Genomic DNA, 26,452 nt, shown 5'->3' with positions numbered 1-26,452 from the left:
TGACTGTAGCTGCGTTTTTCCCCAAAGCTTTCAAAGATCAGCAGCTCAACTCAAAAAATGGGATTCAACAAAGGCCTGACGCGCAGAAATGATTCCACAAACAAAATATCTTCGTTTTTAAAAGTTTAGTTAAGTTTTAAAGTAAAACAGTTCACACAAAAAAGAAAATTAAAATAGCAAAAAAGGAAAAATTATAATAATAAAAAAAAAAAAATTCGTTCTAAGCTCAGTCTTGTTACATCTTAAATCGTAACTAATCACTTATAATTTCTGAACCATTTCAAAGCGGTCAGAAAACTGTATGCTTATCCCATTTCTAACTTAAAATGGGTTTATCAAGTCCCTCTTTACTGGGACCGATCTAAACAACAACAAAACCTAATATCACAGTTTCTCAGTTATAGCAAGAAGATTCCATCTCTTACTAACTTATAGGGGGAAAAAGACCATACCATTGTCTATGACTATAGAAGAAATTATATTCTATTCAAATAAAGCAAACATTAATATGAGTTTAACTCAAAACTTTAACTTTCTAAAATTGGCTCCTACAGTGACATTTAAGCCAATGTGCTTATAGCTTAGCCATCACATATGCAATTGTTTCTTAAACTTGTATATTTGAATATTTTAAACTTGTATCATATTCTATAATACACACTCGGAGAGGTGTACCCAAGAATTCCCAGAATCGGTCAGTAGCACAGGAATAGGGCTTTGGTCTCGTGCATCATTGTCTGTGGACCCCCCTGGGGGTTTATTTTCTTCAGGAATGCTGCTGACTTAGGAGATTTGGTTTTCCTGTCCTCCACAACAATTAACAAATGGACAGATTTGCTTTTCCACCCTCTCTCTCCCCCAACGGGTGAACCGTCTTTATCAAAGAATCATTCAAAAACAACAACTTGTTTAATGATTACAATTCAGCTGTACTTGGGACATACAAATCAAAAAAAAAAAGAAGCGCCTATGGAAGCTTCTACAAATTCTGACACGCAGTAAAACAGCACGCCAGTGACGACAGCAGAAGTCAGTCGGCCTACAACTTTAGTCTCTGGCACACCTTGACCGACAGGAGTATTTTCAAACACAGAAGAGACGTTCAAATTCAAATATAACATATCATGCTTTATAATGGATGGATAAAGTGGATCTGTTTCACCAGAAAATGGTGTCAGTGGCATTTTTTTTTTTTTTTAACTAGTTCACCTCTGACACGGCCATTTAGTTCTCAGCTCCTTAACACATAACCAAGCTAATCAGCATAAAGAGGAAGGCACAGACTTCGTCTCTTAAATACGCCCGTTTGTTCCTATACGATGTTCGTCTCGTTAAACCAGTGTTTCTTAAAACGTTTTTTTGCTCACGACCCAATCTTTCCTTCTTAACATCTTGGGACACCCAGAAGGCCCTGATGGTAGAGCAAGAACTCCTCAGCAGAAAATTAAAATGTTCAGTTTTTAAAGTGAATTACAGCGAGCTATCAGTAAGGTGCACACTTCACTGGATGTTCTGTAGGAAGCTCAGGAGTGAGTGAGTGGGTTAGTTGGCAGGAGCAGCGTTATACTGTACCTGGCTGTGGACCCTCAGTGGTTTATCTTCTCAAAGGATGTTGCCGACTTGAGGTTTCATTTTCTTCTCCTCCATTGTACACTGGTCCAAGTTCAACAATGAATTCATTAATGGACAGAGATTTCTGGGCTTTGTTTATGTTAAGCACTTTCATGCTACCATACTTTGTTTTAGTGTCTGTTTAAACAAATTTGTGTCTTTATAAATTGCTAACCACATAATGAGTGCACATAAAAGTTTGTATTTGTATTTTATCTGACAACATGACACATGCACCAGAAAGAGCCCCACTGAATATCTCTTTTTGAGCAAAAGGACATTGAACTTTATGGAATATTCTTATGAGTCTACAAACAGCAGAGGGGTTCTGATCTACAGAACACATGGCAGAAACTTTATAACTGCACCAAGACTTCACCGGCACTTCACTTTGAACGCAGCAAAAGGCTACTAATCTCCTACCCTGTTCACACCCACTCTGCTCGACCAGATGAAGTTAATGAACACGATTCACCATCTACCAAGGCCGGCAAGCTGGAAATGCAGCAAATTCCTACACATAGCTCAGAGCAACATGGAGTAGTGAAAGCTGCAAATTTGAGATATTTTGGGGAGGGTGAGGCTAAAGGGGGAGCCGCCGAGTGGTAGCGTCGCTGCCTCACGTCACAGGTTTCTCCCACATGGGGTCTGTATGTTCTCCCTGTGTTTATGTGGGTTTCCTCAGGGTGCTCCAGCTTCATCCTAAAGTCCAGTGCCCGGCAGGTTAGGTGCATTGGCAGTGTGAAATTGGCCAGGCATGTGTGTGTGTAGCGGTCAGGTAAGATTCACACTGTCAAAATGACGGTGATTTATTTATTTTTTACAGAGGATCCCAGGGATGCTCCCAGCCTTGGCCTGCCTGCACACGCTCACAAACAGACAAAATAAAGCACACTGGGAACTAACAACACTTAAGAATATAATGAAATTAAATAATATAAATGAAAACAATAATACCACCCCTGTACCCCTACGGCGATATTACATTAAACACAAAAACACAACTCCACACAGCAAAGTCCATGGAATACCATACCAGATGTAATGAGAGATGACGAGAGTAAGTCCAGAGATCTGTACGTTGTAAGGGAATGAAAAAACAGTTCTACCAGTAGACACTGTAAGGGTGATGACGGATGGATGGTTCAGGAGCGCACCTATACTTGTGGGAAAGCCGTGAACCCACAATCAGTCCTCAGCACACAGACCCCAACAACGAATACAATCCAGGACACAGCGACTACATATGGCTTAATTGACAGAAGGCAGTCCGACAGGTAAACGAAACAAAATACAACACCAAAAAACAATTTTTCTTTCTTTCGGACACCTGCCCTCCTTTTAAACCCCTCTGACCACCTTTGACCCCAACAGCCCCTGCAAGGACTGCTGGGAGATGCAGTTTTAACTACTAGTAGCACTGGTACATGTGTATGTGTTCACCCTGCAATGGACTGGCACCCTGCCCAGGGGTTATTCCTGCCATGCAACCTAATGCTTCCCCCTGCTCTAAGAAAGAAAGAAAGAAAGAAAGAAAGAAAGAGAAAGAAAGAAAGAAAAAGAAAAGTCATTAATATGTGAATTGCACAGCAGATTAATAAGATGGTTCTCTCATCTTTATAGAGTCAGGGTCTGCTGTTGCAGCATCCTCTAAAAGCTCGTCACAAAGGGGGCATCCCAAAATCCAGCAGCATAGCAATTCCAAGAATGCACATGCAGAAAGGCTGAAGTTTGTTCCTGCGCAGCCAGATTTGGTTTTTCACAAGCCGGATATCCATGAATGGCTGTTTTAGTCCAATCCTGCTATTCTGTAATTGTAATTCTGCCTCTAAATATGTCAAGTAGAGTTTCCTGTTGCATAACAGACATTTTCTGCTCAAATGTCACTTCTTATTGCTGAATACAATCAAAAAGTTCATAGGGTCAACACTGTCAAGCGTACAATGCGAGTACAGTGAATGTTTCACATGTATGTGCAAATCAACATGAAAAAGATCACAATAAGCAGAGAGTAAAACGGCCTCGGGACTGCTGCTTGGAGGATCTGCAGCTCAGCTCAAAGAGCTGGATTCCTTTTCAGTAAGCCTCTGCTCCTGCGAACATAAACCTTCACCTAAATTACTAAGTGTATCTCCCTGTCACACAAAAACTTCAAACCACTGGGCCTTGAAGCTTTATATCTTGGCCACAATCGAGAGCTTGTGCTATGATACGTGTTAAGTGTCCGATGAATTGGTCGTGCAGGCTACCTCAGCCATGTAACTGGGCTTCTGGTCCTTCTCATGGAAAGGAGTGGTGCAGCTGCAATGCTGCAACCCGACAGGAAACGGCATTGCCGGCAGAGAAAGAACGAGACGTGGCTGACAAGTCTAGAATGGCTGCACGAGCACATGGCAGGTCTGTCAGGAAAAGAGTAGTGAAGGACACCAGCAACCCCTGCAGAGTGACCTGGGGTGCTGTGTTTCACAAGTCCTGCCATCAGCACATAGCAAAATTTGATTTTTGGGGAAAAAAAAAACAAAACAAAATAAATAAATCACACTCACTAAGGCCGCTTTTTAGCACAGTACCATACTGTAACACTGCGTCTCCTCTTCTGATGTAGAAACTCTTATGTCATCACCATCTCTCAAATGTATTATTTTTTAATTCTCCTCTCCTCCTGAAAGCACTGACTGACAGCAACAAGTTAAAAATGCTGGCTGCCAGACAGCTGTGCCACAGGACAAACATGCAGAGCTCACCATCGCTTGCATTATTAGATCAGATCGACTTTATTAATCCAAAGGGGGAATTTAGATACACATAGCAGCAGAATCATAAAAACCAAAGATAAAGACTCACACTGATAAATAGTACAAATCAGTCAAAAGATAGACAGATTGAAGGAGTATGGAGTTTGGGATGTCACAAGGAAGCATTGAACTGCCAGATAGCAGCAGCAGCAGCCAGAAAAGACCTCCAGAGATGCTAGAATTTCTCCAAGAGCGCCCGATGATGAAACTGTTCATTTCAACAGCCCCGATTACATGTTGTTACTTGCATGACAACCGAGATCCTCCGATGCCAGCCTTCTCACAGTCCCACAGACCTGTTTTGCTAGTCTCGTCACACACTTGTGCACTTTGATGTACGTCTTCACATAGACCTGTTAGTGAAGCCCGGTCACTGGACTCCCATACGGCCTGTCAACTCGACTGCGGACTTCTCTCGTTCTTTTTTTTTTTTTTTTATGTACAGGTCAGCCTCTCACTGTAACATGTAATTGAAGGGTCTCATATTCACCATTTATTGTTCAGTTTCTCCACATTTGCCTTGTGATGGTGTACTCTAGTGGAGAACACAAAGTGACATTCATAAAATCCTGGACCCCAAGGAACTAGTTTTAGTTACACATCCATCCATCCATCTTTTAGTCAGATTATCCAGTTTGAGGTCACAAAGAGAGCACCTTTAGAACACGGGCCAGGGCGGTTGTTAGCATTAGAAAAAACCTCAGACAAAGAGTAAAGGATTTTGAAGGACGCTTTCCATTATTTGGGATATTTTCAACTGCATCAGCCAGCCGGGGCTTCCTCTTAGAACTCCTCACATTTCAGCGGAGTCTCTTGAATGAAGCAAGTCCATACGTCACAGGGACTACATGCTCTCCGAAGAGTGGAAATCAATACCTTAGGCCCAAAGGCGCCTCTATTTATACGCAGTACGTGTGTAACTGAACGTTGTCTTGGACAATAAGGCCACATGTGTTTGTGTGTCCCCCCCTCTGCACCATGGTATATATAGAGAAGCACAGCAGATTCAGAGAGTATAAAGGCTCCTCTCCTTTCTGCACACATTTTGTTTAAAAACCTTTCCTAAGACATGTTCTCACTCTGTCCTTATGGGCTACAGAGCTTAAACTGATGGGCAAAAATGGCAAATTTATCCATTTAAAATGAAATCTACAACAGTGTGCAGAAAGTGAAGGGGTCGGAGTATTTTCTAAATCTGCTGTATCCTAATAGCCCTACCTAATTTAAAAGGTGTGGCTCCCCCAGCTCCCCCATGGTTACAACAACTCATCACCGCCCACCAGCGTATTGAACGTTTAGCTGGGAGCAAGGGAGGATGTGGGAAAGGTCAAGACAAACTTCAGCTGCAGCATTAAGAGGGGAGGAAAAGAAAAACACATTTAATTAACCATTTGTGATTCTACTCAAATCAGAGTCTCGTAGGGTTTTATCAATTAAAGGACATTCCTGATTATGACCACCCAGACTAAGAACATATAAATAAAAAAGAATATATAAAAAAAATATATATATATAAAATACCAGGGGGTAGGCGTATCAATATCTAAGTCTACCATAAAGAGAAGACTGCATGAAAGTAAATACAGATTGCACTTAACTGCATCTGAGTTGTTTCATTTAAAATTCACTGTGGTAATGTACAGAGGATTAATAATGTCTCTATCTATCTAACCAAAATTAGAAAAAAGTTGTCTGTCCAAATATTTACGGACCTAACTGTGTGTATATATATTCATTGCATTCTTAGTCTGAGTCCCGACCTGAATTGTATGAGTGGTTACCTATCAGGTAACGTCTGTGGTTGGTCTGCAAGTTGGCAAACATCCGCCACGGTGTCCTCTTCAGTTGCGAGAAGCAGATCATGGAACGTTGCATAGTTTACTGTCAAATAATGCAAAGAGTATATGACACTTGTTTCGAGCTCATTTGGGCTCGTCAGGCGTACACACTATATATAAAAAGATGGTTTTCTTATTACAGAGCAACGTAGCAAGGCTCAGTATCACTTCTTTTTAATTATATTAGGGGAGCCCCAAAAAGCACAGTTAATTGTGGCCACATGAGTGTCTGACCTGTGGGTGGTTACAGCTTCCTTCTGCATCTTAACTAAAATTACATGGATTAAAACCACCTCTGCAGCTCGTCCTATTTACAGAAATTCATACTGCATTCTACAAGGGGACAGACTTTTAGACATGAAGGGGTCCATCCACCTTAATAAGAGGAAGTGTCTGTGTGTGTCTATGTATCTGTGTGCCTGTCTAATTTAACTGCTAGTTCTCCGTTATATGCCATTGGGTATGGGATTCATAAAAACAGTGCTAATGTTTGTAACCCTCGCTGCAGCTTGCAGAATGGAGCTTGGCTAAACACGAGTCGAGTTACATGTTTAACCCCGCTCATTATCCATTGGTGTCACACATCATTTCGCACACTGGTAGTTATAGTTGACAGGCAACTTTAAGAGCGATGCGCCCGGTCACATAATGGTTAATATTATTTGAATTAGATAACCTTCCCACATTCCTAATATCAACTGTCAAGTAAACCGAGTTACAGAACAGTGTAATTTTTCCTCATTTGCATGCAGGCGTCATCTTGCATGGAGCACAGCAAGGCCGAATACAGGTGGCGTCCATGAATTACAAGTGGAGTTAAATGTTTAACCCTGCCCATATTTTAGGTATGCCCCACATGCTGCAGTGAGGAATGCCTCAATATCTGTGACACACCATCTGTTGGAATGATAAATTCAGTGTATCTATTCTTTTACTACATACATTACAACATACAGTACATGCAAATAGAGGGTGCACTGCAAATGTTAATGCTGATTACATCCAACTGAGAGTAACTTCCTGACATACAGAAATCAGCTTATCTACCTTAATAAATAGACAAGTGACTGTGTGTGTGTGTGTGTGTTATATATGCCATTTGGTATGAGATTCATAAAAGCAGCGCTACTGTTTGCAAGTAACCCTCGCTGCAGCTTATGGAATGGTGCTTGGCTAAATGTGGCTCAAGTTAAATGTTTAACCTGCCCACGTTTTAGGCACACCCCATTCCACATGCTGCAGCAAGGACCTCCTCAGTGTTTGTGAAGGCCCATCTATTGGAATGAAAAAATGCAATGTATATTATTACTACATGCATTGCAAAAACATTTCAAAAGACAGTGCACTGCAAACATTAACGCTAAACAGCCAGTTAGGATTTCAACCAGTCTTAGACAGTACAGCTAGTTACCTCAATAAATAAATACTATACCCCCTCCCATAAATATTGTTCATTTTACATTATTGTCCAATCTTTGCAGAAGACCTAATAAAAGCACACCAGCCATTCCAGCTCCTTTACTTGACACAAACACGTCTTTAGAATGTTCAAGCTAGCAGAACTCTGCAGACAAGGCCACTATGCATCAGTGACACGGAGGGACCACACTCTAAAATCAGGGCTGTGGACCCGCTAGGCCGCAGTGGTGAGAGCTGCACACATTTCAGTTATTCTGTTTTTCATATTCTCATTTTGTTCCTTTGAATCATATTTTAACATTTGACGAATAGAAAATACAACTGTTACACTTCACCACTTACTAGGGAGACGGAGGACGTTTAAAAATTGCATCCAGCATTAAACAACCTCCATGCCTCATTCATAAGCATGGAGATGCCTGCCCTGTGACAGTCTCCATCCTTTTTTCCCCCCCACAAGATTTTGGAGTGTCTGGACATTTATGCCCATTCATTCCAAAGGTCAGGTACTGATATTGGACAAGGCCACCTGGCTCACAATCACTGTGTTCCAATTCATCCCAAAGGCTCTATGAAAGCCACTCAAGCTCCTCCAAGTCTTTATGGACCTACCTTTGTACACAGGGGCACAGTCATGCTTCTTTAAACTGTTGCCACAAAGTTGGAAGCTCACAATTGTCTAAAATGTCTTGGTATGCAATGACATTGACAGTACCCTTCACTGGAACCAAGGGGCTTAGCCCAAACCCTGCCATTATCCCTCTTTCACTATGCATTGTCAGAAGGTAGCATTCACCTGGCCATCGATCAATCAGACTGCCAGATAGCGAGGTGTGATCAGCACTCCACAGATCATTTCCACTGCTAAGTAGTCCAAGAATGGTGGGTTTACACCACTTACGCTGATGCTTGGCATTGCACAGAGTGATCTGTGGGCTTGTGTGCAGCTGCTCAGCCATGGAAGCCAATGTCATGAAGCTCCCGATGCACAGTTCTTGTACTGATGTTGCTTCACGATGCAGACTGTAACTCTGGTGCGAGTGATGCCACAGAGGATAAAACAGACACACTATGTGCTACCCTTGCTACGCGAGTCTGCATGATCAACAACTTTGTGGTTCAGCTGTGGCTGCTCTTCGACACTTCAATTTCACAATAATAACACAGTTGACAGTCGCAGATCTGATACAGCAGAATTTTCAAATATTGACATGTAGCAAAAGTGGGATCCTATGACAGTGCAATAGTTAAAGTCACCGAGCTCTTCAGTACGACCCATTCTGCTGCCAATGTTTGTCAATGGAGACTGCATGGCTGTGTGCGGATTCTATGCACCGGTTAGTGGATGCAACTGAAACACCTGAAGTCAATTTAGGGGACATGTCCACATGCTTTTGGCCATACAGTGTTGTATCCACCAATAACAAAATAATATGGTGCACTAATGATGAAAACTTGTCCTATGGACAACCATTCTTATGTTCAAGGGAGAACAGCCCAAACCGGTTGACTCCACACCAGAGAATCACATTTTGTGTAGCCAGAAAGGTGTGTTCCAAAAAGGAAAAAAAAAACAAGTTCTACATGTGATTTGTGGATTTGACCATATACTAAGCTGCATCTTGTGGAAGGTGCAGCAAGAGCATCCAGTCCTCGCAATTGCTGAGCGACAAGAATACTCCGTCAAGTTCAATGTGGTCGTCTGACTCCACCAAGCATATCGCCTTCACTCATGTACAGGATTTCTATGGACAGGGTTTCATACAGCAGGCAAGGTGTGCAGGATGTCCAGTTAAAGATTCTAAAAGTTGCATCCCAGTTTGTTTACAGATGTTGTCGTTCTTGTGGCCTCAATGGACTGGTCTCCAGTACACACTGGAACAGCTCACAGCAGAGTGCAAAAAAGTCATGGCCCGCTCCTAGAAAAAGAATGGGCAGCAGAGTCACGTGACATGGAGTCAATTTCACAGCTTTACAGAACGTGTTATATGGGTCAGTGGAGGTAAAGCTATGAATTTACCAGTCGGTCTACAGTCCTGTCTTCACTTCCAGTCACAGCGTTTTGAGTAGTGACTGAAAAGAATGAGGGTACAAGCAATCTAAGGTTCCTGCACTGGACAATCTCCACAAGAGGGCGAGGAGCTCAGCAATACAGGACATTAGATGCTATGGGAGAAGACAGATGGGCAGACCCTGGACACACTTTATCCAGCTCCATCATCCTGGAAGCATCTGTGCATTCATGTTCTAAACGTGCAATTTGTATGTTGAATTAAATTAGCAGGACATTGTTAGAAACTGGTTTCCTGGAAACTATTACAATTTCTCCATTACGTCTTTGCATTTTAATTGGTTGTAGCACCTGAACCTTTAACCTCCCATTTATCTTCTGTATCAAGTGTACGTCAGCTGATTTAAGATATTGAACAGAATTTATGGCATATTATCAGCTCATGCCAACGTCTGCACTTCTTCACAATTTAGTTTCCTTGTACTTTTTATTCAGTGAATGATCCCATCCTTAATCTCGTGACTTTGTACTCTATTCTTACTTGTTTTTTACAGCACATCGTATTAGTGCTCTCCGTGAAGGACTCTACAGAAGTAAAGATTGACCGAGTACAGCGTTGGGAAGGAATTATTAACTCATACAATTTCTAAAGAGCTCAGGAGACAAAAAATAGATTACATATAAAAACACAATTTTAAAATTGTTGATTGGGTTTCTTTAGTAACAAAACATTTGTAAGCAGCTTATTATTACACAATTGTAGTCATCGCAGCAACATTCAGTTTCACAAATTGAGGACTAATTTTATAAGAACAATTTTTAATGTGCTCCAACAATGATTGCTAAGCTTCTACTTCGATTGTGTTTGGTTCCCCTTGTTGATTTTTACTTCCAGACTATTTGTCCCAAGGGGAAATTTAGCTTTTTATGAACACTGAAGAAATACTATAAACACACAACTTTCCCTCACACACACACACACACACACACACACACACACACCAATTCTTAAAAAACACAACACCTTCTGACTTGGCTAATGATGACAGCAGTCACCATGACACATTATACAGGCATATTGTGGAAAGAATGAAGGACCCTCAGTAGTGTTTGACGCACTTCTGCTGAATGATTTGCTGGCTGAAAGTCCTCAGTGTTTGTGCGTCAGAGAGAGGATGTGTAGCGTTGTTCATAACGGCACTCAGTTTTGTCTTAATTCTCTCCTCCTCAAGAGTGCACCCCATAACCAAGCCTGCCTCTTGATTCAGTGGCCCCCTCTTGAAGTAATGTTGCCAGCCCAGCACACCACACTGACCATCAAAGAGTTATAGAACATGTAAAGGATGTCACGACCCACATCAAAGGATCGCCCTTTCCTCCAATATTCGTCTGTGTTACGAGACCAGCCTAACCGGTCACTGAAGTGGACCTCTATGGGATCGTCTTTGCAATTCTGGTAGCGTGCACTGCTTGTATTGGTGATCCTAAATTGTCCCTAGTGTGTGCGTGTGTGTGCCCTGCAGTGGGCTGGTGCCCTGCCCGGGGTTTGTTCCTGCCTTGCGCCCTGTGTTGGCTGGAATTGGCTCCAGCAGACCCCCGTGACCCTGTGTTAGGATATAGCGGGTTGGATAATGGATGGATGGATGCACCACTTTTAGATGTAAGCACATAATATCAGACTAAGGCGTGAAATTAGAAATTAGCGCTTGTGATGGATCGATAGGCAACTCAATATCCTGTTAGTTAACCAGCAATGGATTACTTTTATTCCCCCATCTCTACTTTGATCTCAAATAATCAATTTTGTGCAGTGAAAGAAGTATTGTTGTAAGGCACCAAAACCTGAACAAAGTTTATAAAATGTTTGTGGGGAAAGTCCTTTATAATCACCAAGTTTCGTATTTTTTTTTTTTGTTTTAAAAAAAAACAAACTTTTATGCCGGTATGCTAACAGTTTCAGCTAACCTGTTCCTTTATATTTAATGTTGATTCACTCTGGTACAACAAATTCATTCAAATTAGCTGTAATCTAAAAAACAAAATAAAAAACTGTTTAAATTGGCAATCATTTATTTTTACATTATTTTCAAAGATTTCTCATGTTTGTTGCACGTGACAGGAAATGTGCAGACATCGTATTTAAACTTATGGTTTAAGATTGATACTCTGGGGGGGTGGGGGAATGAATCACATTGCAGTTACTTCAAGCTTTATATACGGACCAGACACAGGGGGTCGTTGAGTAGTGGCGCCCCATTGAGAAGGGACCTGCTGTGCCGTTTTCCATCAGCAGAGACTCGCATGTTACCTCAGAGGTCAGCGTTAAACCTTTCAAAAGCCGATTCCCCTGTCAGTACGACACCAATGTGGTTCCAGTTCAAAAGGCACACCATAAATCGTAAGGAAGGGAATGTAAACATTGGGTACTTCTCAGATTTAGGAGAAGGGTGCGTTCATCAGACTGGCTGGCCAGCACACACTCTGCTGTAGGACAGCCAGTAGGGGGCTGGCAGCTTGCTGGCCGAGGTCTCCAGGACTCTGACTGTCTGGGACTCCTTTTCTGGTTCAACAATTAGCTAATGGACAGATGCTGTTTTTCATTTATATTCGTTTTCAATCCTATTTTTGTAAAAATTGAGTTGTTTCTACTTTGTTTTAGATGTATTTGAACAAACCTGAACCCTCATATGTGATACTTCTGTATTTAGTAAGTAGTAAAATCTATTCTTACATTTTGCCTTGACAGTTGTCACGGTGGCCTGTGACTGATGAGCAGAGCAGTTTGGGCGATTGTATTGTATTGTATTGTATTGTATTTCTGGCCCTGGTAGACTGGCCACCAGGCTCTGTGAAGAAGATTATTTGTATTCGGTTCTGTGTGTTGTATTTACCCCATTTTTCTGGCATCCATTTCAAGGCCCACCCACCTGGAAAGGGGGTCTTTTCTATAAATTTCCTTTCTCAAAATTTCTTCCATTTCCCATCTTCCCCAACGTACAAGGTTTTTTCTATTATTTTTTTTAGGAGAGTTATTTTCTTGTCTTCTTAAGGAGTCAAGGCTGGTAGGGGGCTATCAAAACACAGGGCCTTTTAAAAGCCCACCCAGGCAGCGCCGGTGTGATTTTGGGCTATACAAGAAATTAGGGTTAGGGTTTGACATACAGCGATGAGAAATAAGGAATGTGGAGGTTTTAAGCCTCTCTTCTGTTTTGCAATGTTCAACTTTCTGATGTCTCGTGCTTTACAGTCATGGCCAAAAGTTTTGAGAATGACAAAAATATTCAATTTCACAAAGTTTGCTGCCTCAGTCTTTACAATGGCAATTTGCATATCCTCCAGAATGTTATGAAGTGACAAGAAGAATTGCAATTAATTGCAAAATCCCTCTTTGCCACGAAAATAAACTTGATCCCCAAAATAAAAATTTCCACTGCTGTTGTGAAGGGTGTCCAAGAAACACCAGCAAGTGCCAGGACCATCCCCTATAGTGGACTCAGCTGCGGGCACCACCAATGCAGAGCTGGCTCAGGAATGGCAGCAGGCAGGTGTGAGCGAGTCAGACTTTTGGAGGATGGCCAGGTGGGTGTCAAGAAGGGCAGCAAAGAAGCCAAGAAAACCCATCAGGGACAGACCAATATTCTGCAAAAGCTACAGGGATTGGACTGCTAAGGTGAAGTCATTTTCTCTGATGAATCCCCTTTCCGTTGTTCGGGGCATTCAGAAAAAAAGAAAAAGGTGAGCGCTACCATCAGTCCTGCGTCACGCCAACAGTAAAGCATCCCAAGACCACTCATGTGCGGGGCTACTGCTTCTCAACCAAGGCAGTGGGCTCACTCACAATTTTGCCTAAGAACACAACCATGAATAAAGAATGGGACCAAAACATCCTCCGAGAGCAACTTCTCTCAGCCATCCAAGAACAGCACGATGGAGCACCGGGCCGTAAGGCAGAAGTGAGAACTAAGTGGCTCGGGGAACAAAACATCGACATTTTAGGTCCATGGTCAGGAAACTCCCAAGACCTTTAATCTCATTGACAACTTGTGGTCGATCCTCAAGAGGTGGGTGGACAAACAAAAACCCACAAATTCTGACAAACTCCAGGCATTGATTGGGCAGCAGCCATCAGCCAGATTTGCGCCCAGAAGTTGACTGCCAACATGCCAGGATGAATTGCAGAGGTCTGGAAAAAGAAAGAAGGGCCAACACTGCACATATTGACTTAGCACATAAACTTAATGTAATTGTCAATAAAAGCCTTTGAAACTTCTGAAATGTTAGTAATTCTACTTCAGTAAACCACAGAAACATCTGACAGAAAGATCTAAAAACACTGAAGCTGCAAACTTTGTGTAAACCAACACTTGTGTCATTCTCAAAACTTTTGTCCAAGACTGTATGTATTACAACAAAACAGGAAAAAGAAGCCGCCGATATTGCTCCTGAGCTCACCATTGCTATTAACTTTTTTTATGCAGTGCAACTACAGGTTGGCAAATCTAACATATGTCATGACAAAAAGTCACGTTAATGGGAAACTAGCTAAAGGCCGTGTGCCTAACACTGACATACTGTGTTTCTTCCCTGCCTCAGCAGACACTCTGACCCTGCAAATGTTCTTCATCAGTAACAGTCCTCTATTAATAACTGTTTAACCAAGACAAGGATGAAGGTATAAATGCATAAACCAGAGATCGTTGAGGAAGGCAAAAAGATAAAAGTTGCAAATATTGTTAAAATAACAGGAAAAAGACCCCACTTTTTACCAAGGGCCAAAAAAAATACCTAAAACAATAGACACATGACCAGTGAGGGCACTTCAACATTAGGCATACAATCCTGACCAAGGAAACTGAGCAACTGAATGCAGTCTGGGCAAAAGGGCAACAACAACAACAACAAAAGTAGTCCTGCTGGAGGGGAATTCTCTCTCCAAGATAAAATGCAGCAATGAGTTTCACTTAGTAGGAATGCAGACGGACTAGGACTGTGACCTGTAGGAAGGGTCTGGGCACCTTCAAGTCTGACAAAGCCCTGAAACAGATCTCTATTAAACAGCCCAAAGGAACGGCATCTGTAGCAACAGTCATAATGAAGAATTTCCATTGCATTTTGTTTGGACTACTGACAACACGAAGTTCATAAATTCATATTGCTAGAACCTGCATACCCACTTCAGTGTCACAAAGCACAAAAGAAGGAAGCAACACTGTGTTGGGTGCCAGTCTATCATGCACCTGACCCCATATCAGGAAACGCTGGTCAGCCTAATCTTTGCAGTTTGACAGCAAAGCCGATAAATACGTGGAGGTAACTCAGCAGAGAGTGACTAGGCCAGGATTCAAATTTAGTCTTTAATAGTGCTGTTTGGCAGCAGGGCCAATCACAACACTGACATCCTGACATGCTTCATTAAAATTTTTTTTTTTTTTTCTGTTAAAACAAACAGAATTAGACCACCACCAGGCAAACACTTTAATGTAGAGTATGGATTACCAGAAATAATACATGGCAACTCTACTCTCCTAGGCCTGGAAGGAATTTTTTTTCTCCTTTATTATCTTAATTTATATTCATTTTCAGTGACCTTCCTGCATTAAAGACTCAGTAACCTCATTACCCTTCATTGAGCTTACATTGGACTGGCAACGTGTCTGATACACAATTATCTTTGAAATTACGTCATTAGCTTATCACAAGAAAACTAAGACACAGTCCAAAATGACTGACCGCATGCCAGAGAAACCAAACCAAGATTAAGTGCTACAAAAAGGAAAGAGGCTTGCGAGTCTAAATACCCTACACCTTGGGCTTCCTCCTACTCTGCTTCTGTAATGCCGCTTCTCAACAAACACCAGCTACCAGAGGTAGGGGGGCTTGGGTTTGCTTTCGCCACTTTACACAGCAACCTTTCAGAAACCACACTGTCTGTTTGGCTCCTGCTGTGAAGAGAAAGCAGTCAGGCAGGCCATAGTGACATCTCGCTCTCTAGCTTAATTTTCTGTAGACAAGACTGTAGTTGTAAGCTGTGTTGCCTGGGGCACAATGTTGAAAGACTTGCATTAGGCTCGTCACGTACAGAGGGAGCCAAAAAGAAGGACCACATCTGAAACACTTATTCTACAAAAACACTACAAGAAAATAAATTTCATTATGACACAAGAAAGAGTATACAAAACAAATGTTGTTCACTGTGTTTTAAAAATGATGTGTTCAAGGTGGTGGCCATCATTAGCGATAAGCTCTTCAAGATGATTTCTTAACGCTCGCATGACTTGTGCAGCCATTTCAAGGGGAACAGCAGCGATTACGTGGCAAATAACGTCCTTGACGGCTTTGAGGTCGGTGTGTGTATACCTTTGACTTGTGAGAGCCCCACAAGAAGAAATCACATGGAGCAAGATCAGGCAAACGTGAAGGCCACCTGACATCACAGCACAGGGAGATCAGCTTCCCCAGAAACACCTCCTGCAAAACTTGCCGTATGAGCTGTCGCTCCATCTTGTTGAAACCAGGAACCACCATATCCATTTCTCTCACTTGGAGCTGCACAAAGTTCTCCAGCATTTCAATGTAAGGTTCTGAAGTGACAGTGACTCTTGGGGGGGTCGAGAAATGGGGTATGCAACAAAGTAAGGGCCTACAATGCCAAATTCTGAAATAGTGCATCAAATTGTAACCCGCTCACTGTGCAGGGGTCTCTGATGAAGGTCGTGAGGGTTTGCAATAGTTTTGCTTATTTATGCAACCATTTAAATGGAAATGCGCCTCGTCACAGCACATGACGATGGCATCTCAATGAACGGTTTGCAGAATGTTGGCGCATAACTCTCTAACGCAGTGGTTCTCAAACTTCTTTAGAATTTCTTGCGTGGCGGTCCCTTTAAAACTTGTTCGATGGCTCGCGGAACCTTTTATTAAAAATTTAAAAAAAATCAATATTATATCAAGAAAATCGGGGGCGCCAAATACTTTGCACAAGGGTGCCACATACCCACTGTGCGGCACTGCATAGGTTCAGGCTGCTGTGGATAAAACATTTTTTGACAATTATTTATTCAGAAAATATTACGTACATCGTTATTAAATTTAAGTTACAATTTTAATGGGATGGATGCATCTGCTTTGCCTTAACCATTTGCGTTGAGTGGGCAATTTCACCGCTTAAAAACACAAAAAATGTAAAATGTTTTTTGTTGATTATCTGTATCCACCTTTAGCGCTCTTATTTGTTTCTAAAATATACAAAAACTGTTTGCGAGTGTTTTGATTCTATGAAAGAATCGATAATTTTTGATTATGATAAAAATAATAAGGGCTGGCTTGTGCCGAGTGATAATGGTGGGAAAACAATGCGGTGGCAGCGAATAATGGAACAGCGGATTAGTGGTCGGGTCTAGGTGGTGGGGGTAACGACAGAGCTCAGTCACTTACTTCCCCTCAGATGGTAAAGGTTAATAATTATAAAAATATAAATAGTATAAATATGCAATCATTTCTCATGGTCCCACTGAAACCGCTCCCCTAGGGGACCGCGGACTCCAGTTTGAGAACCGCTGCTCTAAAGGCTCTCCCAGTCTATCTCAGTGAGTTCCTGCACTACCATCATTTTGTATGGATGGAAATTAAGGTTCTCATGCAAAAGCCTCCTCAAAGACGTGTTAGAAATGCCCAAGGCAGAAGCAGGTTTGTGTGCTGAACATCTCTATCTGTCTAAATTTACCCAGCCACTGAAGTATTGTTTCCTGATTTGGGATGTCACCGTTAGGAGGAATGCTCAAGTGCATTCAGAAGGCGTGTTGCGTAGTGATGATGGATTCGTTGTTTTTGAAGAACACCTCAACAGCGAAAGCACAGTGTGCACCGGACCAAAGCATGCTGCCAACTGAAAACGACAAAGGATTGCCTATCAAAAGACCCGCCACCCCAACCCACTTGGCTGCCTCTACCTCGCGCAATGACCTTAAGTAATATGGTACTTAATTTTGGCTCACCCTGTACAATATGGTGCTGCAAATGTATTGTAGTCTGTAACTCTTAAATTTAAAACCAGCCCGTCTGCAACAACGAAAAACTCCATACAGGCCATCCTCCACTATGCCTCCTGTTAATGAAGACCAATGCATCCTTGGGGCTCCAACTCTGTGAAGTTCTTTCTCCATATTCTTCCATTGATTCACATAGAAATATTCCCCAAAACCACATTTTCTCTTTTTTGGATTTTTGGTTCTGACTTACTGCATCTGATGGGTATACTTTACTGTGGTAAGGAAATGTTTATAGCAGCATGCATCAGTTCTTGATAGTCGGGAGTGAATCCGACTAACTTCCTTCGCCTTGAATTCTGTGAAAACGCAGAAAGGTCTAGAAATTTCAAGAAACTCTGAAATGCATCGAGTTAGTGTGGAAAGAGAAACTTAACTGGTTTTGATTGGATTACAATGGTGCAATGGTCTTTTAAGTGTCCCCAAGGGCTAGAAAAGTATCTGCCAACTATGCTGAACTGATTATTGTGGCCAAAAAATGTGACCTGAACTGACTTGAAAGTCATTAGTGAATCCCTCAGGAGGAGCTGGAATCTGTAGCTGGGAACAGGGAAGTCAGAGCTAAACCGCTTCACCTGCTGCCGCCATAGTCCTCACCAGAAAATGCAGTTGAGAAGATGAAATGACTTTTACTTGATACTTCGTCTTAATGTTGATGCAAATGTTTGGGTGGCTTCGTGAACAAATGTGAATGTAAACGCAGGAAACTTCAATAATAAATGCTCTTTAAACAACTAACAAGACTTTACAAAATCCCCCAAAAACTATTCCAGTCTTCTAAAACCTCAATACTGTATACTCTTTCACAGATAAAACTTTTTTTTTTTTCTTTCAGATCAGATAAAACCACACATCAACAGAAATCTCAGGCAATTTGACAGCAGTTTTTTTTTGTTATACATGTTATATGAAAAAAAAAAACACTTTTCACAGCAAGTCCTTTCTAAAATAAACGTGGCTTGTTATACGTTTTCAGCCAGCCTCCTACTGCTGCCCCATTTACCAATGCTATACCAACTGCCTCGATCCCTCTCAGAATTTGTTCTGAACTTTTTATGTGCCAGTAGAACATGCACATTAGATTTTAAAAAGGTTTTATTTTAAAACTAGTTCCCCTTTTTTCTTTAATCTTTTTAAAATGTATTTATTTTTGGCCTGTTCATTTTATACAGTGGTATGTAGTGGTGGATGTTGTTTATTGTCTCTCTATTATAAAAAAAATCTTTGGGGAGGAGACTAGGGAGACGAGACGTGATCTTCTCAGAAGACAATCTGAAGTCCCGTGAGAGACACTTTAACTTGCTCCCAGCTCTTAAAACAACAACAAGCGACAAGCAAAGCGCCCAGCTCGCTAGCAGATGATCCGACTGCTTCTGCATGCGTGCGTTCAGCCACCCTAACCCCACACCCCCTCACCCCTCTTCACAACGCGAGTGGCAGAGACGCGAAGTGGCAAAAGTACAGCTGCTGTACAGGCTTTAAAATGATTGACGGGCAGAGCGACGACAGCAGCAGCAGAAAGACAGCAGATGATCCGACGGTACCTCTTTAGCATGAGTTCAGCCGGCCCCCTTCGCAACGCGAGCAGCGTTATACGTCCTGCGAGAAAGAGATGTAACCACACCCGGGGCTGGAAATAAAGGACAAGTATTGTTTTTACAAAAGTTTTAAAGTAAAAGTGAAAATAATGCATATGTAACAATTCCCATGAAAATAATCTCTTTAAATTGTATATCCAGTAAACCAAACCTGGGGGTGGGCGAGCAAATCGAGCAGGGGGCAGAGCCCCCTACTGCTATAAAAAGCTAAAGCAAAAATAAGCAGCTGTTTCATTACATTAACAAATCACAAAAGACCGTGCCATATCTAAATGCTCTTATGGAGCAATGCATATTTTAAGGTAAAGGCAACGACTTCAACCAAACACTTCCATATCATAATTCCAAGTACAATTTTTAGATTCTTGTTACTACAAACAGAAATTAGAACATGAAAAATCCAGATGAGAACAGGCCATTCAGCCCATCAAAACTCACCAGTCCTATCCACTTAATTCTTCAAAAAGAACATCAAGGTCTGAAAGTCCCTAAAGTCCTACTGTCTACCACACTGCTTGGTCACTTATTCCATGTATTTATGGTTCTCCAAGTAAAGAAAAACTTCTAATGTCTGTGTGAAATTTACCCTTAAGTTTCCAACTGTGCCCCTGTGTTGAACTTACTTTAAAGTCACCGTCTCGACCCACTCGACTAATTCCCTTCATCATTTTAAACACTTCTATCATGGGTCCTCTTAATCTTCTTTTGCTTAAACCAGTGGTTCTTAACCTTGTTGGAGGTACTGAACCCTACCAGTTTCATATGCACATTCACCGAACCCTTCTTTATTGAAAAATAAAATATGATTTTTTTAAAATTCAAGACATAGGTATATGTTTTACTGGTTTACAAAATGAATCGTGTATTAACATCACTGAGTTCAAAGAACAAAACCAATATAATGCATGAATTCACAACAAATGACATACCTTTTCACAAGGCCATAACCTTTTATAATACTACCACACTGAAATGATTTTAATTTTTAAACTTATGTATTCTAATAATAAACTTATTGTATTATGCTATTTTTATCATTTTAACACACACCCATCACCTAATTTTCACCAGGCTACAATAATAATGAATATTTACTGCAAATCAGTGTGACTTCTGGTGTTGCCTTTGAGAGACCAGTTCAGAAATGTGTGGCTTCACCTTGGCAATTGCCACTCTCATGTCATTTTCACAACAAAGTCTGTTCCTTTTCTTCATTTTTATGTCCAGCATCCTCGAAAAAGATTGCTCACAAAGCTATGTTGTAACAAACGGTATAAAAATTTCCAGGGCTTTCCTAGCAATAGTAGGATAACTTACCATTTGTCGGCACCAAAACGATGAGAGCGTTGTTGTTCTGAAGAGTTGCTGTTGAATCTGGCTCTGCTGAATTTCAATGATTTCGTCGAGGTATTCATCATTGACATCTGCTGTCTCAATGTCAAATGTAAACGGCTGTCTCACCCATGCTGGATATGACTCTCTTGTAGGGAAGTATCCGTCGAGAGATTTTGCAAACTCATCTAAGTGCGTGGCAACTGCTTGCTTCAGTTCCGTAGGTACAGAAATATCTCCGATTCCAGACACATCTTCGATCTTACTTACACAGTCGTCCAGCAGGGGAAAGTTTGCGAAGTTATCATTCTTTGTTCGTCGTTTCCATAGCGGCAGCTTTTTTTGAAAAGCCTTCAGGTTTTCTTCCGCTTCGATGATGTTGACTCCCCCACCCTGCATCTGCTGATTGAGATGATTAAGAGCTGCGAATATATCGGCCATGTATGCTAAAATGAGAATGAACCTAGAATTTTTAAAACAATCTGCATGACGATGTTGGTGCTCTTGTAAAAACTGAGTTAATTCCACATGCATAGCAAAAACACGATTCAGCACCCATCCCCTGGATAACCACCGAACGTTAGAATGGTACAGAAGTACCTCGAATTCAGAACCCATTTCTTTACACAGCTCACTGAAAATGTGGTGCCTTATCGCACAATTTCACACATAGTTCACACATTCAACTACAATTTTTAATACTTCCATCATTTCTGGAGGCAAGGTTTTTGTTGCCAGCGCATGCCTGTGCAGAATACAATGCGTAACAATGATGTGTGGTGTGTCAGCTTTCACTAGCGCACCAAAACCAGTCTTCCCAACATGACTGGAGCTCCGTCCGTACAAACTGCAGAAACCATATCCCACGAAAGATTGTTGCCTCTGAAGAAGTCATCCACAAGTTTCTTCACATCGGCTGCCTTAGTTGTTGTTGTAAGAGGCTTGCAAAATAAAAAATCTTCCTTTATCATGTCATCTTTCACATAGCGCACAAATACAGCAAGTTGACTTAGATTAGAAACGCCTGTGGTCTCGTCGAGTTGGAGGCTGAATTTTGTCGGGCTTGAAATTAGATCTGCAACTACTTGAGCTAAGATGTCTTTGCTCATATCCTCTATTCTGTCGTTGATGGTGTCATTTGAAAGAGGAATTTGTGATAATTTAACTTCGGCTGCTTTTCCCAGCATCTTCAACACAGCTGGTTTTATGAGTGTTTCACCAATGGTGTGTGGTTTGCCCTGCTTTGTGATCAGGTAAGCAACTTCATACGATGCTGTTAGGATCGGTTTGTTGATAGGTACAAAACCGAGAGCAGGCAGAGTGGCCTTTTCATCAAATCTGGCTCTCTTTATCTTGAATTCAGTAATTGTTGTGTTCTTGTATTCCCCATCTCCATGTAGGTTAAGGAAGTGTTCTTTTGGTTTTGCTGGTACTAGACTAGAATTGCTTAACTTGGCATTACAAATCATGCAGATAGGACGCTGACTCCCATCACGTTCTGTTATATATGTGAATCCATGTTGTACATATTCGTCCAACCACTTTCTTTTTTTGTTCGACAGTTAGTATGGATTAAAATATTAAGAAAGAAATCTCACGACATACTATCACGACAGTCACAAGTCGACTACTGAGTGCACCAAATTCCCTGCAGCACCGATTGGCCGAACAATGTAGCGTAATTACCTACAGCTAATGATGACCAAGCGGGGTATGTCATGAGTCGGATGCATGTCTTGACCTCGCTGGCACCGAACCCGAGACTGACTCACCGAACCCCTAAGGTTCGATCGAACCCAGGTTAAGAACCACTGGCTTAAACTGTTAAAGGCTCAGCTCTTTTAATCTTGCCTCATAACTCATCCCCTGTAGCCCTGGAAGCCAGCCTAGTTGCTCTTCTCTGGACTTCTTCTAGCACTGCTATGTCCTGGAGACCAAAACTGCACACAGGGGTCCTCAATCACTGTCCTGGCAGGCCACAGTGGCTACAGGTTTTCATTCCAGCCAGTTTCCTTATTATATTATATCTCAGTCCTTGCCAATAAGGACCATTAGCGCTTTCATACATCAAAGACAATTTTTAGTTGCATTGTAGATCAGAGGCCCTCAATTACAGTCCTGAAGGTCCACAGTGGCTGCAGGTTTTCACTTCAACCAGTTTTTTTTTTTTTTTTTTTTTTTTAATTAGAACCCATTTAAATTACTACTAAAGCAATATGTTTTTTGGGCTTAATTTTCATTATCTTGCCCGTTACAATTGAGAATCCTTGCCTATTTCAGTTGGTAGCAGCTGCAATTAAGTTTTAATTGTTGCCTGTTTTCTCAATTAGACATTAGTTAATAGTGAAATGCAGATAACTAATAAACCATCAGCTCTCCAGTGAACATGCTTCCTTTCAAAACTGTGCATATGTACCATGAAGTATCTGTGTTAAAAAAATATTTAGAAATAAATAACAGGGGAATTGGAAGGAGTGTTAAGTTTAAATCTGTTGAGATCCACAAAACACACGGCTAATATTCTCAGAGAAGAAAATTCTACAGTGCAATTCAAATTTCTCTTGGATGAATGAAAGCAACTAACAAGCCAAACAGTTCAATACCAAGTTTCATCATCAGCAAGAACTGCCTTTTAATTAGGAAACTAGCTGGAAGGAAAACCTGTAGCCACTAAGGTGCACCAGGGTGGTAACTGAGGACCCCTAGTGCACACAGGACTCCAGATGAGGCCTCACCAGTGTGTTAAAAAGCTTGAGGAAAACCTCCTGTGATTTGTGCTCCACACGTCAAGACGCTATATAACCTGACATTCTATTAGCCTTCTTAATGGCTTCTGAATGCTGTCCGACAGTTGATAAAAATACTACAACTACAGACATATAAAATAAAAAGCTCTTCTATAGCAATATTTGGCCAGGTAATAACAAAAATGTGTATCTCTAATTAATTAAATGTAATGACTTGTAAGGAAGGGAAGGCCTTATTTGTACATTAATATTGATTCATTCATACAGAAAACTATTTGATTCCAGTGCAACTAACAAACCAGAAATGCACAGTACAGTCGTTACCCCATTTAGTGCACCTTCAGGTGAAGTGACTAATATTAATCATAAGGTTGTATGTTCAGAGTTAACATCTGCAACACCTCTGGCATTAAGTCACAGTCTGAGTCAAATGCGTTCCAGGGAGAGGTGCCTTCTGAGTTGCACATCAATACAAAAATAAGCAATCTACTACTCCCACTGAAGCTTCTCCATTTTTAATCCCAATACAAAGATAATTGCCAGATGTTACTTTTTGCAAGGTGTGAAAATGTACAACCTCAGTACAGATTATTGCAGGCATAAATTATATCCCTTTTTTTAAGATTTTATTTTACTAGGTGACCTGATCTCATTTTGTTTAACAATGTTGTGCATTTAGCCTGATCCCCATGTCCCTAACTGCCATGCCAGGGATATGTGATTTGATGTAATCCCTCTGCCCACACCCATTCATAGGCAGCACCCAGGAGGACATGCACCACCGTAGCATTAATGAACCTGTCACGCAGATCTTTAACTTTCAACCTTTGGATCAACGATGCATTGCTGACTTTGTTTTAGTAAAATCAGCTTTTTCAGCATCAGGCCAGGACACAACATGAGCAGATGTGTTAAGAGGCACGTCAAGATCCAGGATATGCTGCTGCCTTACAAGCACAGAGCAGCTCCTGACATTTTATCAGTGTTATGTAAATAGGTGTAACTGATCCAAATATGGCACTCTTCCACCTTGTTTGAAGGTTTCTGTACTTCACTCATTAGATTTTGGAATGTTAATACATAAAAACAAAGTGAGGGAGCATCGAGATCATTCTGGTTTCTTCAGTATTGTAAACATTAGATAATTAAAAGAAACTATCCGTCAATGCCAGAATTTTACATTTACATTTCAAGCAATAAAAGAAGTTAAATTAGTGACTGTCTGAAAAATTGGTGGTAGACAACCTGCTAAAGCCAGAATCTTCTATTTTCATCACTGATGCAGTTATAATTTCTAAACCTTTATTAGCTCTCAGACTTCTAAAGTTCTCTCAATGTAATGTATACATATTACATTCAAACAGAAGCTAATTCAGAAAGGTGGTGCTGCTGCTGCTGCTGACATGCAGCTCCAGCAATGCTACACTCAACATGTTTTTCCATAATCGACTATGAGCCCCACTACTCACTCAATAAAGATCTGCCACAACAGACAACTACTCTGCTTAAGGTTTATAAAGCTGTGCAAATGGGAAATATTCCAAAACTGGCCTCCTTCACCACACATCCCTCAGTAAATACTGGTTTAATTTACCTGAAATGTAAAGCATGAGGGTGTTAGTTTGGTAGCCCAGTATGTGTCACCAAACAAACAACCTGAGCTGAATCCTCCATGTTGAAATAAGAAAAAAAACGTCATGTGCGTTAAGTACAGGGTGAGTCAAAATTATGTTAACATTTGAATGGCGGAAACAATGTATTCACAAAACATTCTTCATATGTGCAAGATGATGCTGAACAGGTTGACATTCCTGTAAATCATGTTCAACACATGTACCATATTTGGCACATAAATTGTCCATAAAGATTGTGTACAAGTACAGTGCATCTGGAAAGTATTCCCAGCGCATCACTTTTTCCACATTTTGTTATGTTACAGCCTTATTCCAAAATGGATTAAATTCATTATTTTCCTCAGAATTCTACAAACAACACCCCATAATGACAATGTGAAAAAAGTTTGAGATTTTTGCAAATTTATTAAAAATAAAAAAAATTGAGAAAGCACATGTACATAAGTATTCACAGCCTTTGCCATGAAGCTCAAAATTGAGCTCAGGTGCATCCTGTTTCCCCTGATCATCCTTGAGATGTTTCTGCAGCTTTATTGGAGTCCACCTGTGGTAAATTCAGTTGACTGGACATGATTTGGAAAGGCACACACCTGTCTATATAAGGTCCCACAGTTGACAGTTCATGTCAGAGCACAAACCAAGCATGAAGTCAAAGGAATTGTCTGTAGACCTCAGAGACAGGATTGTCTCGAGGCACAAATCTGGGGAAGGTTACAGAAAAATTTCTGCTGCTTTGAAGGTCCCAATGAGCACAGTGGCCTCCATCATCCGTAAGTGGAAGAAGTTCAAAACCACCAGGACTCTTCCTAGAGCTGGCCGGCCATCTAAACTGAGCGATCGGGGGAGAAGGGCCTTAGTCAGGGTGGTGACCAAGAACCCGATGGTCACTCTGTCAGAGCTCCAGAGGTCCTCTGTGGAGAGAGGAGAACCTTCCAGAAGGACAACCATCTCTGCAGTAATCCACCAATTAGGCCTGTATGGTAGAGTGGCCAGACAGAAGCCACTCTTTAGTAAAAGGCACATGGCAGCCCGCCTGGAGTTTGCCAAAAGGCACCTGAAGGACTCTCAGACCATGAGAAAGAAAATTCTCTGGTCTGATGAGACAAAGATTGAACTCTTTGGTGTGAATGCCAGGCGTCACGTTTGGAGGAAACCTGGCACCATCCCTACAGTGAAGCATGGTGGTGGCAGCATCATGCTGTGGGGATGTTTTTCAGTGGCAGGAACTGGAAGACTAGTCAGGATAAAGAGAAAGATGACTGCAGCAATGTACAGAGACATCCTGGATGAAAACCTGCTCCAGAGCGCTCCTGACCTCAGACTGGGGCGATGGTTCATCTTTCATCAGGACAACGACCCTAAGCACACAGCCAAGATATCAAAGGAGTGGCTTCAGGACAACTCTGTGAATGTCCTTGAGTG

General features: G+C 41.4%; 1 protein-coding gene across 1 annotated transcript in view; it reads right to left on the bottom strand.

Annotated features, from left to right (window-relative positions):
- degs1 (delta(4)-desaturase, sphingolipid 1) overlaps positions 1–26,452 on the bottom strand; it is a 48,721-nt gene that overhangs the window by 6,526 nt on the left and 15,743 nt on the right. The window lies entirely within an intron of this gene.

Source organism: Erpetoichthys calabaricus, chromosome 15, assembly GCF_900747795.2.
Source record: "Erpetoichthys calabaricus chromosome 15, fErpCal1.3, whole genome shotgun sequence".
In the NCBI taxonomy this organism is placed as follows: Eukaryota; Metazoa; Chordata; class Cladistia; order Polypteriformes; family Polypteridae; genus Erpetoichthys; species Erpetoichthys calabaricus.
Note: the sequence above shows the minus strand (reverse complement) of the source record. Positions and strands in the feature narration are given on the sequence as shown.